Source organism: Fistularia commersonii, chromosome 17 (assembly GCF_037954325.1).
Source record: "Fistularia commersonii isolate RoL2024-O1a breed Wild chromosome 17, RoL_Fcom_v1.0, whole genome shotgun sequence".
Lineage (NCBI taxonomy): Eukaryota > Metazoa > Chordata > Actinopteri > Syngnathiformes > Fistulariidae > Fistularia > Fistularia commersonii.
The window spans coordinates 11,566,097-11,578,629 of record NC_141300.1 but is presented as its reverse complement, the minus strand read 5'-3'; the positions used below and the strand labels follow the sequence as shown (position 1 = coordinate 11,578,629).

Below are 12,533 nucleotides of genomic sequence, written 5' to 3'. Positions count from 1 at the left end.
CACCGGCGAGGACACGTCTGCGGGCTTTTCCATTCATTCCAATGGAGCTGTGCGATAACACCCTTTTCCTATGCGGCACTAATTTTCCAGCAGATCTGACCTATACCGACTGTTTTCAAGTCGATCGAGGGGACGGCAAAAGACCGGAGCGAAAGCGTGAGTCACGTGACGGCGGGAGGTTCGGCTTTTCGAGAGTCACCAGAACACACAAATACGAAAGAAAAAAAAAAAAAAAAAAAAGACACATTTCCAGGAGGAATCGTGCAGCCAAATGCTAACACTGGACCGAGTGATTTCATTAAATCAAATGATTAAATCACTGAAGGTCTATTGGCAATACGTCGGTGTTTTAGCGCCGGGGCCTAAAATAGCAGCTGCAGAATCTTTATCGGAGCCACATTCCCCGCAGAAATAATAGGAAGCAGATAGTGGAACCAGATGGAGGGAAAGTGTAGCTCCAGACCATCCAGAGCCCCCCCCCCTTCCAGTCTGTGATTCTGTAGCAGCCTTTGTGATTTCAGAGCTGTCCCAATAGGTCTGCCGGTAGACAAAGGACACCTAATCTCCACCTCTGTACCCGCCCGGTCCTCCTCTCTGGACCCGCGTGGATTTTGTCCGCCGTGTTATGAATTAAATGGGGACATGATGAGCTCGGCGTTGCAGATGGTTACGCAAAAACAGCACGGCTTTCGGGTTCGCTTCTGCTCCGGCAGCTTCCTGTCTTTGCCGAGAGGAGCTGTGCAGGACCAGGAGGTTCTGAGGCTGTTTCGGGTCACCGGCCACAATGGCTACTAGACTGTAAACAAGTCGGCCACTTCGACTTGCCACCGGCCCCGGAGTCGGTGACCAAAATACTGGCTCTGCTCTCTTATCCTGAAAATGCAGTCGTCTTAAAATGACCCATTAAGATCAAGGAGCGACAAAGTGGTACATACAGACCCAGGTGGACCGGAATGCTAATAAAAATTATACCACGTGATTGCGTAAAGACCCGCCTACTCCCACTGGGTAGCCATCTTCCCCTCCACGTATGGAGTGTCCCCGGGGCTGAAACGATTCCGCGGATAATTCGAGAGATTCAATGACTCTGATTGAAAAATGCTTATAGAAAAATACCTTTACTAGTTAATGTATTGGGGCTGAACGCTTCCGGCGTTTCTGTTGAAGTATCACTGAAGTTAGCTTCCGCCGCTAGCGTAGACGAGAGCACGGCGACAGAAACGACAAGAAGCGTCAAAAGTAAAGGACCGTTATGAGAAAACACCACAGCGTGTTCTTTTAAAATGGAAGCAAACCTCCATGTTGCAACATCTCAACAGGAACCATCTGCGGGCTGCAAGCTCCTTCATCCGATCACGCGACTAGTCATCAGAATAATCGATAACTGCGGCGCATTAGAACTATTTGTCTAAAACACACCTAAAGTCCAAAGGAACTTCACTCACTGAAGGGATTTGTATCAATCTTAGAGCTACTTCTTCTGTATTATATCGTAAAATAAAAGGCTGAAGGCCAACTTCTGTTTCTGCATCAAACTGCGAGGCCACAATCACTCCCCCGCAGTATACGGTGTACCCTAAAGAGCACCTCCCCAAAACCGTTAGCACACTCTGTGGCACGGCGGATCCTCCACACTGCGTTGGACCGCGAATAGCGGTTTCTGCTCCGCCCTCGCAATGCCGGAGATTCACCCTACATTTCTATCATGTGCCCCGTCCGTCCGAGCCATGTTTCCGATGGTGTCAGTAAATGTGAGATTGTTCGGCATCCTTGAGCTGCGACTGCTCCATTTCAAGGTGAATAAACTCAACCCTTTATATCCGAGGTTCTGGGGCAGCATGTTGATCCGACACAGAAGGACCCACCGAGCTTTGGTCTGCGGCTTCTGCTTTTATAGACTACTTTATATAGCTTTATACACATCGACCGGAGAAAAATCAGCAGGAGGAATGCGACAAGAAACATTTGGCGATTAGAACCTCAAAATGCACCACCTTGTCTTCCAGCCAAAGTGGACATCAAACACTTTGAAGAAGCCACATCTTGACCAGAACAAAAAACAGAGGCGGTGTTTTCCAACCAGATCCAGAACAAAGTGTGGGATCAACAAAGAAAATACTGGAGACCACAAACATGTGCAAACTAACCCTAATGGACTAACGCACATGATAGCAAGATAGCTTGGTCCAAAGGTTGCCTACTCCACTGACTGTTCACTGTAGCTGCCGCCAGAAGGCTCCCTGTCGTCACCCTTTCCTTCAGTCACTCAATAACGCTGATCCTCAACATTCATTCAAACCGACGGGCAATTGTCCATTAAGCTACCGGACCGAGGAGAACCCACGCATGTATGCAAAAAGACGCAACTCCGATACGGAGAATTCCAAATCGGGGACCTTCTAGCTCTGAGGCAAGCGTGTTAAAAACTGCACCGCCGTCTTCTCTGGAGAAGCTTCAGAACAGGAGACGCCAATCGGATGAGGGGTGAAATGTCAACAGTTGAAGAAATAAGAATTCAACAGGACTGAGAACCTCCAAAGTCCACCGCCAACTTGATTTTTTCATGAGCTGTGTATGCTACAATGTGTAGGTACAACTACAATTGTGACCCCCGAGCATTGGGTCCCAAAGCAGGACTCCAAGGATGCTGACTGGAGATTCCCAGCCTGTGATGGAGCAGTAACCAAAGTCTTCACAATAACCGTTTCACCTCCAATGGTTTAAAGTCTGGAAGTCTGAGCATGTTTGCAGCATGTGCGCATTTATTTTCGGTTTTCTTGACTATATTTCTGAAAAAAGTGTTTACTTACTTCTCGGTCAATTTCTCTTATTGTTTGGGGATTGGATGGCTCTTTGATGTATTTTTAGCTCATTTCAGACTTTTTTTTTTTTTTGCAGTGCCGTTAGAGCAGCTGAGGGAATGTTGCCGGTTGAATATCCCCAGTGTTCTTTCTCCAGAGGATGAATCACAGATTGAGACAGTCAGCTTGAAAAATCGCATATTCAAACCTTCCCACAATGTGTGACCGCTTTTTCCTGCTTTGTTTTTGTGTGCGGCGCAACAGAGCGGCGTCTGTTTAGCGGGTTTGCGTTATTATTTGAAACCAGTGTCGTGTTGACTGACCGGGGAGCGGGTGAATAAGCACATTTTTCCTCTTTGAGGCTGCCGTTCTCTCAGCTCTGAGGTGTTGTACCACATGTGTTTATCTTTAATAAGTCGGGCTGCCAGGGAGTGGGCCGGGTATTTTCAGGGATTAGCTGTAATAAAAGCGTGGGAGCCGCTGCTCCAGACACAGTTGTGCCGGGCTCACATGTGACCTCCGTAGTTAGGATTTAGATGCTGATCAGCAAGAACAGCCTTTACACACTTCCAGCGAGTGTTTACAGTAGATACGCCAAGCAATTACAGTTGCAAACATAATCGCGCATACAGACGTGCTACACAAACACAACAAATTCCGCGGGGATGTGATTAGTGGCGTCGCATCTCCGTAACGGTGCCTCGGCGGCCGAGCCGAGAACCGAGTCTTCCTCGGAGGGAAAACTTCTATGATGCCTTCAGCGGCGTGACCATTAGCAATTATGAAAGTGATCTTTTATTTTTCTTACTTGCATCCCTCTGCTCACGTCATGGAGACGGAGCTTAAGCGGTGGGAGCATGAATGAAACACGAGCAGGAAGTCGGGATGAGCGTTTTAGCATCTAATGATCATCATTCCATTTCTTCTGCCTTCTGATTTTTGGAAGCTCTTCTGTAGCAGAGTGCCCCTGCCGGGATGAAGGATGTAGATATTTAAACAAGGGTTGGGCCTTAGATTTTGATTAATGAAAGTAAAAATAATATGTTGAGAAAATGAACGTATTTTAATCACACCATGTATCACCATCTGTAAGCACCGCGCTAAAAACGTTACCGCGGTCGCAATTGCTAACTTTGCTGCCTCGACATTGCACAGGGCTCAAACGTCCGAGTCGACGTCCGATGTATCATCCAGTACCGCAGGGATGGATCGCTGTGAGTTTTAGACCACTCCCTTCTCCCGTGGTAGATGATCTGGGCCAACAAGAGGCACGACATTGATTGAGCTAATGAGAATTGATCCGGCCAAAACATATCCGGCAACATGTCGTGTTGAAGAGACACGACCACCTGTTGGTCCGTGTCATCGACTGATGGGAGAGTAAACGAGACGATGACGTTTAGGTTCATGAGCAATGATCGGCCATCAAACTTACATTTTTTTTCTCCTGTTAAAAATTGAATTTCCATTAATTTGTCTCGAATGAATTGGTTTAATATTTTAAATCAGTTTAAACCGCCTTTTCAAAATGTATACACATACTGAAGAGGTCTTCTTGTAAACATCTAAAAAAAAAAGACTTAAAATTCTCAAGATAAGTGGATTAAAGGCCAAAAGGCTTCAGTTTGACAGGAAGTCAATCTGACGTAGACGAAAAATGAAATAAATTTAAAAAAATAATAATCCCTTTAACCCTGGGATGACATAATTTCAGTACCGGAACAATGTCAGCGTAACTACGGTCTATTTCAATGTTGAGGAAATATGTTGATATGACACAAACAAGATCAAGCTAACTGGCAACTTCTAAAATTCATTTTGTATCTGAAGGAAGACAACGGAATTCTCAAGAGGCTGATTGTCACGATAAATATATATATATATATATATATATATATGTTTGTTTGTTTATTTTTTAAAGCCATGGATGTCAACATACCATCGGATAAACCTTGGTACCATGTAGATCTACCATCAGAAACTAGTTGGTTTAACACCAGACCTCAGCTTAGAAATTGAAGTTTCTCAAATTTAATACCTATCAAATGTCCAATAAATGCTAGTCTGACATGAGGAAGACATCGATTCAACGCTAGAATGACAGCAAATGTAACTGCGTGACAAGTCAATTTAATACGAGGAAAAAGTTGTTTCAGACCAGAGAGATGTCAGAACTCATGAGGATGCTAGCGCTGGAGGCTGCACAGTGTGTGTGGTACAACATGGAAAAGTCCAGTTGGGGGGAATTAGTCGATTCAAGGGGAGCAGAGAAATAACAAAGTTCTCATTTTACAAGAAAATTATCTACAAGTGAAGTCTGACGGATGACACATCTCAGTGAGATTTAAACCGCCGTGGATGCAGGGTTGAAGAGTTCGTGTTCCCTGGTTAAGAAAGGATCGGCGATTTATCACGCAACCTCGGCGGCCCCCGACAGTTGCCAGGACAACCGGAAAATAAGTTGCCGCTTCTATTTATTTATTTGTTTATTTCTGTCAAAGTCAAGAGGCCCAACCTTGAAGTTGAAAGTAGAGTCCGAGCTGATTTCTGGGGCCGGGGGTTGTTTTCTTAGAGGGCAGATTAGGAAAATAATAAACTGTGTATCATAAAAGTACAAAATAGTTTTCAAATCCCCCAAATATTTGGCAAAAATCAAAGATATCAAAATGTTATGCTTTTTCCATGGCGCGCAGCGGTGCAGGGGTTGGCGTCTCCTCCTCACAGCGAGAAGGTTCCCGGTGGGACTCTGACCAGGGGTCTTTCTGCAGGGGAGCCGGCATGATCTACAGACTCCACATTGTACTGACGTGTGAATGAATGGCTTAATGGCTGCATATCTATACATGACGAGAGAAAGTTATATTTCTCTATTTGACGTGTGAATGAGAGGGTGAGCGGTTGCATGTTTCTAAATAACGCGAATGACTGGGTGAATGTAGAGGGTGAATGGTTGCATGTTTCTATATGGTCTATAAATGAGAGGGTGAATGGTTGTATGTCTATGTAACATGTGAATGACAGGGTGAATGTTGTTTCTCTGTATGATGTGAATGGTTGTATGTCTCTGCAGAATGCATGAATGAGAGGGTGAATGGTTGTATGTCTTAATATGATGTGTGAATGAGAGGGTGAATGGTTGTATGTCTACGTGGCCCGTTGATGATCTGGCGACCGGTCCAGGGTGAACGTCGCCTCTCGCCCGATCGCAGGTAGGAAAGGCTTCGGCCCCCTGTGACCCTCAGTGCACGAGAACCCGCAAAGGTAATGAATGAACGAATGAATGATTAATTGAACTATAGGTTCTCACTGTGTGAGGAGATCCACCCTGATGTGGGTGTCAGCCTTCTGTGTTTGAGCACAAATATGAAGAAATGGTTAAAATCTGGAAAACAAGCCGCCCCCCCCCAAACCAACCACAGTGAGTTCAAATGCGTGTTCAGATTTGCTCCCAGGACAAAGAACATTTCCCCCGAAAGAAAACCAATGCCTCTTATGTTTTTTGCACGGTGAAAATAAGTCGGAGCGACCGCTTTCCCCTGGCGTAAATTCCTCGAATCTTCTGCCGCTGAACTTGCCATCCAACCGGCTCCGGTTTCCTACGATCGGTCCAGAACTTCAAGCCGTCCAAAGGGGTTTTCACACCGAGAGCTGGAAGGCTGAACGTTACGTTCAGTTGCCGGTCTGGACCAGGACGAGACCTTATCAACAGCTCTCGTAAAAAAAAAAAGGTCAAAGGTGAAGACCGAATGAGGCGCGTCTGAAAGCAGCCTTATTTACACTGGCTCCCGATGAGCTTCGGTATAAATTTCAATTATTCTGAGACACGGCGCTTCCTGGCTGCCGAGACCACCTCGCAGAGGCTGAGATAAGGCACCGTCAGGGGGGGAAAATCCTGACCGCAGAAAAAATAAACAAATCCTGACTCGGACCAGAGACCCCGGCGTTGGGAGTCAGAAATGCCCTGCTAAAATAAATGGTCTTTTTATAGCTGGATGTGAGGGATGATGTATTAAGCGGCATTACTGTAATGTGAGCGACTATTACTGCTTTTCAGTGTGTGTGTGTGTGTGAGGCGCTTGGCAAGTGAGGCAACCTAACAACAGAGCACAACAGTGCAGGACAGCGTCGGGGCTGAAATCAATCACCCGGCTGTGAGCTCTTCCCCGCACCAGATGAAATGGAAAATTTGGACGGCGTGTCGAAGCCAGAAAGTTTTTATAGGAGCAAATGTCATAAATCACACAGGGGGCGGCGGGGACGGCTCGAAGCTCGGCTTCCATTTGCCGGCTGCGCCTCAGTATCCTGATGCTCGGGCCTTCCACTGGAGGAACCGGGACACCTTCGGACTGCTTCTAATAGAGATACTGCCCGGACCGCAGCGGAAGCGCTAACTGTTAATGTCCATTAGTAGCATAATTTCCTTTTCCTCTGCTTTGGCCTCTCCCTTCAGGGTCACCACAGCCAATCATCTGCCTCCATCCAACCCTGTTCTCGCACACCAACTGACTTCTTGTCCTCTTTCTCATCATCCAGCCATCAACCTCCTCTGTGGTCTTCCTCTAGACCTCCTGCCTTGCACTTCCAACCTCAGCATCCTTCTACCCAGACTTCTGCCATCGGTCTTGTTTTTATCTCCAGAAGATGGTCTCGTTTCTGATGCTCTCCGTCCTCCTCACAAAGAGGAATCTTCACACCTTCATCTTCTGGCTCTTTAAACCAGAGAGCATTGCTAAACCTTTGCTTTCCAGTTGATTTCCAATAGTTAAATGCAAAAAAAAAAAAAGGATCTCCACTGAGACTCTGTAACATTTTAATAGCACTTAAACAAGCTAGGAAGAGATACTTTGTAAATTTAGCAACGATTAACCAGATAATCTACCTAAATGTGGACAAACTTGGCTATGTAATATCCTGCACTGGATAATATCCTGCAAATATTTCTAAAACATGTCAGCCGGGCCGTAACGATATACTATTAAGCCTTTAGCATCAATGCAAGGAAATGTATCCAAAAAACCTTTGACACGTTTCGTAAAGACTGGAAAGCATCCTTGCGTGCCGCCATCTTGGATTGGAAGAAAAGCGGGTGCGGCCAGGAAGTGGGCCAATGAGTTTCCTTGCGGTAAATACATGGGAATCTCCTCCTGGCGTGTTAACTTGGTTTCCGGGACTCTGTTGTGTCCAACTTTCTGGCTGGACGTTCAACGCCGACGATGTCTGGCCAAATGTTGGTTGTCGGGACTTCTAACGCGAACAGTGTGTTTCCGACACTCAACGCGGCTGAGATGTCGGAAGTTGTTCGGTCTGAAAGCTCAATGCATAATCTGCAGCCTGACTTCACACACACACACACACATTGGGATGAGCGGAAGATGCGCGCAAATCACCGTTGCTCTTCGTACTTTCACCAGCTGCAGAGACAGAGTGAGTCAACGCGAAAGCATCCGACGCTGGTTAGCCCCCGCATGCCACTGCGCACTGCTGTGCGCAAAAAACACACACACACACTGACACATAACAGGGTGTGTGTGTGCACACAGTGTGTATTTCTGACTTTTTAAAGGACCCGAGAGATAACAAGCGGCTATAAATACACGGGCGTCCGCGTGTTCTCAAGAGTTTTGTGTCGTCCTCCCCCTCCTTTAAGTCCGAACACAACACGCCGGTCCAGTTTCTCATGTTTCTTTTTTTTTGTGTGTGTCCACCGTGCACGGGGGAAGAATCCTCCGTCCTCACCGCAGCAATGGAGGTCGACCCATTTTTCACATTCCCGCATTTCCACACTTGACGTTTAACGGCCAGGGGAAAGAACAAAAAAAAAAAAAAAAAAAAAAAAAAATCCAGCCACCGAGAAGGGTGAACAGCATGGCTGGAGAGGTGTCTGTGGAAGCTGAGGCCAGAAACCAGGGGGTGAAAGGTCATCAGGTAGCCTGCAGGGAACTGAGCCAAACATATGACATCAAATTTAGGCCGTTCCACCTTCAACCGATGTGTGTTCTGTTTGTCTACCCGGTCCGTCGCAGCCGGTTCTTACAAACGGCGCCGCGATCGGTCGCTCAGCACGGTAGCTTTCAAACACGGCTGAAAGAATCAGCTGTTTTTGCATTCCACGGATTCATACCTTGGTCTGAAAGCGCAGGTTTCTGGTGAGGGCGGTGAGCCGGGGTTGTTTACGGTGTGATTTCGGCGAAGGCCCGAGTGTTTACTGGCGAGCGAACCGGCTGCTTGCCTGTGTTTAGTTTAGCCTGAGCTCCAGCTGAGTCAAGCCTTTTAATGACCACCAGAAAGCGGTGGAGGTGGTGATTTTTCTCCTCTGACCTAAACCTCCGGTTGAGGAAGCACGAGCCTCTGAGATCATCGGGTGGTCTGAGGGGCCCAAACGTAGCGAGATGATTTACTGGTAGATATGGGGAATGTACTTTAGAAGGTCTCCCGTGGAGTTTTTACCACCGAAGCGGTGGAATCAACCCCGATCTGGGTCCGACTCTCGGCTGTTTACTAGATCCAAGCAGCTGGTGGGAAAACGCATCGATATCTTTCTTACCGAAAACGGCCCGATCAATCTCTGGCGTCCGCAAAATGAAAACCAGCGCGTGTAGACATCTTTCCGGCGTAAACGCCCAATCAGGTTCTCTCGACACAGACATCGCGGGTCGTCGGCTCCGGGGGAACAGCGTTAGCGTCGCATTAGACGGGCCTGGAGACATCTGTCCTCGTTTGACGTCCTCATACTAACTATGCAAAGGTGACACGTGTTGACATTTTTCGGTTTTCACGCAAAAAAAAGGACAATTAGCTTCCAGGAACGGACATCATTGCCCGACCCGACGGAGCGCATATTTTGGACGGTTTTAGGACTTCCGCACATTTGCCCATTCAGAGCCGCCACGCAACGCAGCTAGCCAAGCCATTCGGAGGTACGGGGGGTTCGGAGTCTTGCCCGAGGACACTTCGACAAGGACAGGAGGAGACAGGAATCGAACCTCCGACCTCCTGAATGCAGAAAACTGTTAAATAATGGAGGCGGGGGTTCCAATGAGGGGCTATTGAATGCTTTAGACAGCTTATACAGGGTTCTTATTGTTGCTAAACTCAGGATAACAAATGTGACAGCGACATTCGACCAACCAGCCCTGCAGGCTTCTCAAGCACCTCCCAGAATCCCCGCAGGGTTTTGTTTCGGTCGAGGAACATCGAAAGATAGGGAGAAAATTAGGACAAAAACGCCATTGACCATCGATAACACACAAACCCGAAACATCGGGCCTGGATTATCTTTTTAAAAAAATTAACAGAAAAGGAGTTGTAAGCCAGATCTTCACGAATGTGACACACACACACACACGTATATTTGACAAGATTTCCCAGCTTAATAACTAGAGAGCCCGCTCAAACAATCAACCATACATTAGTCTGCTTTTATAAAAAATGGTAAACAGTCTGTGCTAATATAGCGCTCAGGAGCAACTTGGGGTTCAGTGTCTTGTCCAAGGACACAAGAATCACTTTTGAGAGAGCTAATAGTTAGCGTTAGCCTAGCCTCTCGTTGCCATTCCTCCCACTCTTCCTATCCCGTCCTGTCCCTTCATCAGCGCATGATATGAGCCTCATGTCTTCTCCAGAGGCCCTAAGTAGGTCTACAGAATACGTCATTGATATTTATTTCTATGAATATTAGAGCTATTGTCATCACATCACATCCAGAACAACCCTTACAAACACACTCACTTTCTACTTCCAGCGTCATCGTGAGCTCCTGTACAATCATTACCATTTTCCTAGTGGTCCTCGTAGACTGAGACCCCCCAGGAGCACCAAGGAACGCCGCAGGAGGTCTTTTCTAGCAGTGGCCATCAAACTAGATGACTCCTCCATTGTGCAGGAGTGAAATCACTCTGAACCACAGGCTACAGTAGTCCCTCTTCTTTTGCGGATTTTTTACTTTTTTACCTAATTTTATAACAGATTTTTCCCTATACCACAAGTTTTTGCAATGTATATCTTTATATATTTATCATTTCATTATTTCTATGGGAAAATACGCATTTTCCAAGGTGGTGACCAACTAGGGTGTTCTGTATCCTGGGCTCTGATTGGCTCATTCCAACGTACCTTCTCAGGTGTTTGGCGCTGAAGCTAAGTAGCAGAGAGAGATGCTAACCAGGCTAATAACACTGTGGGGAGGGTCGTAACGCTTTAAAGTATATATAAATAATAAAATTAAAATATGGCCAGCTGGTTCTGGAATGAAACTACAGTGACTGTATATTCAATTAAATTCATTATTGTGTGCAATATATTCTCTTCCGTGTCATCTGATGCAGTAGTCGCAAACTGCCGGGTCACAGACCGTGGATCAATAGGTACCGGGACGCCCAAGAAATAATCAATTATTTCCGTTGGATTTATTACCCGAGTCCAAACAATCATTATTTTGAAAAATCTTTTATTTTGAAAAATGACCGGACTCTCTAAGTTACATCTCGGTCACTTGAGCGTCAAAAATGTAACCCGCAAGCTCGCAAAAGGAGTAAAAAACAGACGTCAGACGGAAAGTTACTTTTTGAAGGGGAAAAGAGACAGAAGATGAGCCACTTCCACTTCCAAGAAAAAAACAGATTTTAACAGACAATACCAGGAGTTCTACTTGAAATGTAGATTTATCGTAACAGGTGATTCCCGCAGACCGAGCCGCTCTGCATGATATGCAGCAATGAGGCGGTGAAGCCTTCATTATATTCGTGTTATATTGTTGCCGCAATTTTACGAGGAAACTGCTAATAAAGTTGCATGAGAGTACACAGTGGATTCACGATTATTATTATAGTCGCAATATAAACAATCTACATGGTTATCTACGTGGTAAAAGTGTTGACCGTACTGCGATGATAAAAAGGTTGTGAACCACTGATCTAATGTGCAATGTTTATTTTAAACCAGTCACTTTTCAATATAAAGCGCGACAATTCCTATCAGGATAAATAGATTTTATCTTGTTTTTTCTGCTGGTCCAGGCAGAAGGCCGCCCGCGTCGGGCCGCGATCTCTCCAAGGTTTCTCCGGCGATTAAAATAAAAAAAAAATTTAAAAAAAGGACAATCGTTTTCCTCGCCACTGTCGTCAAGTGCAAAGATGAAATCTTGACCTGACACCTTCATGCTGCATCTCAACATCTTCAGGACAACAACTCATGATGTTATGGACAGAAAAAGGACACCCCACCCTCCCCCGGCGCCTCCTTCACCACCAATCCCCAACATGGGTGGAGAGGGTGGGGTGGAGGGGCTGCATGTAAGCATGTGGGGGGAACTTTGGGTCGCCATAATCGCAGATTTAAACTTTTTAAACTTCCAGTGGAGTCGACGTGGAGTGACCGGAAACGGAAATGGACGAGAAGACGAGATTCGTCGTGAATCTGGTTGTAAACATGGGAGTTCTCAGCCTCGTTGGGTGTATGGAGCTGCTACACGGAGCTGCAAGGGAGGGGGGTGGTGGGGGGCGAACACGAACTCGAACACACACACACACACACACACACACACACACACACACACACACTTCTGTAAGTTAGCAGTTGTTCTGCGTCCTCTTACCTTGTTAAGTGTTGACGTCCGAGTGTGGAAATGTCACGGTGCGAATAAAAAAATAAACTGCTCTGCGCGTGTTTTCCGTCCCGCGACATAAGAAAAAAAGACAAACACTTGGGAAAGTGTCTCTTTTTTTGGTTAATTTT

General features: G+C 46.2%; 1 protein-coding gene across 11 annotated transcripts in view; it reads right to left on the bottom strand.

Annotated features, from left to right (window-relative positions):
- Positions 1-12,533, bottom strand: part of LOC147225172 (A-kinase anchor protein 13-like) — an 81,884-nt gene extending 69,351 nt beyond the window's left edge. For all 11 annotated transcript variants that reach the window (XM_086163925.1, XM_086163926.1, XM_086163932.1 and 8 more), the window contains exon 1: positions 12,394-12,533. The gene's annotated coding sequence lies outside the window, so the exon portion shown is untranslated. The remainder of the gene's footprint in view (positions 1-12,393) is intronic.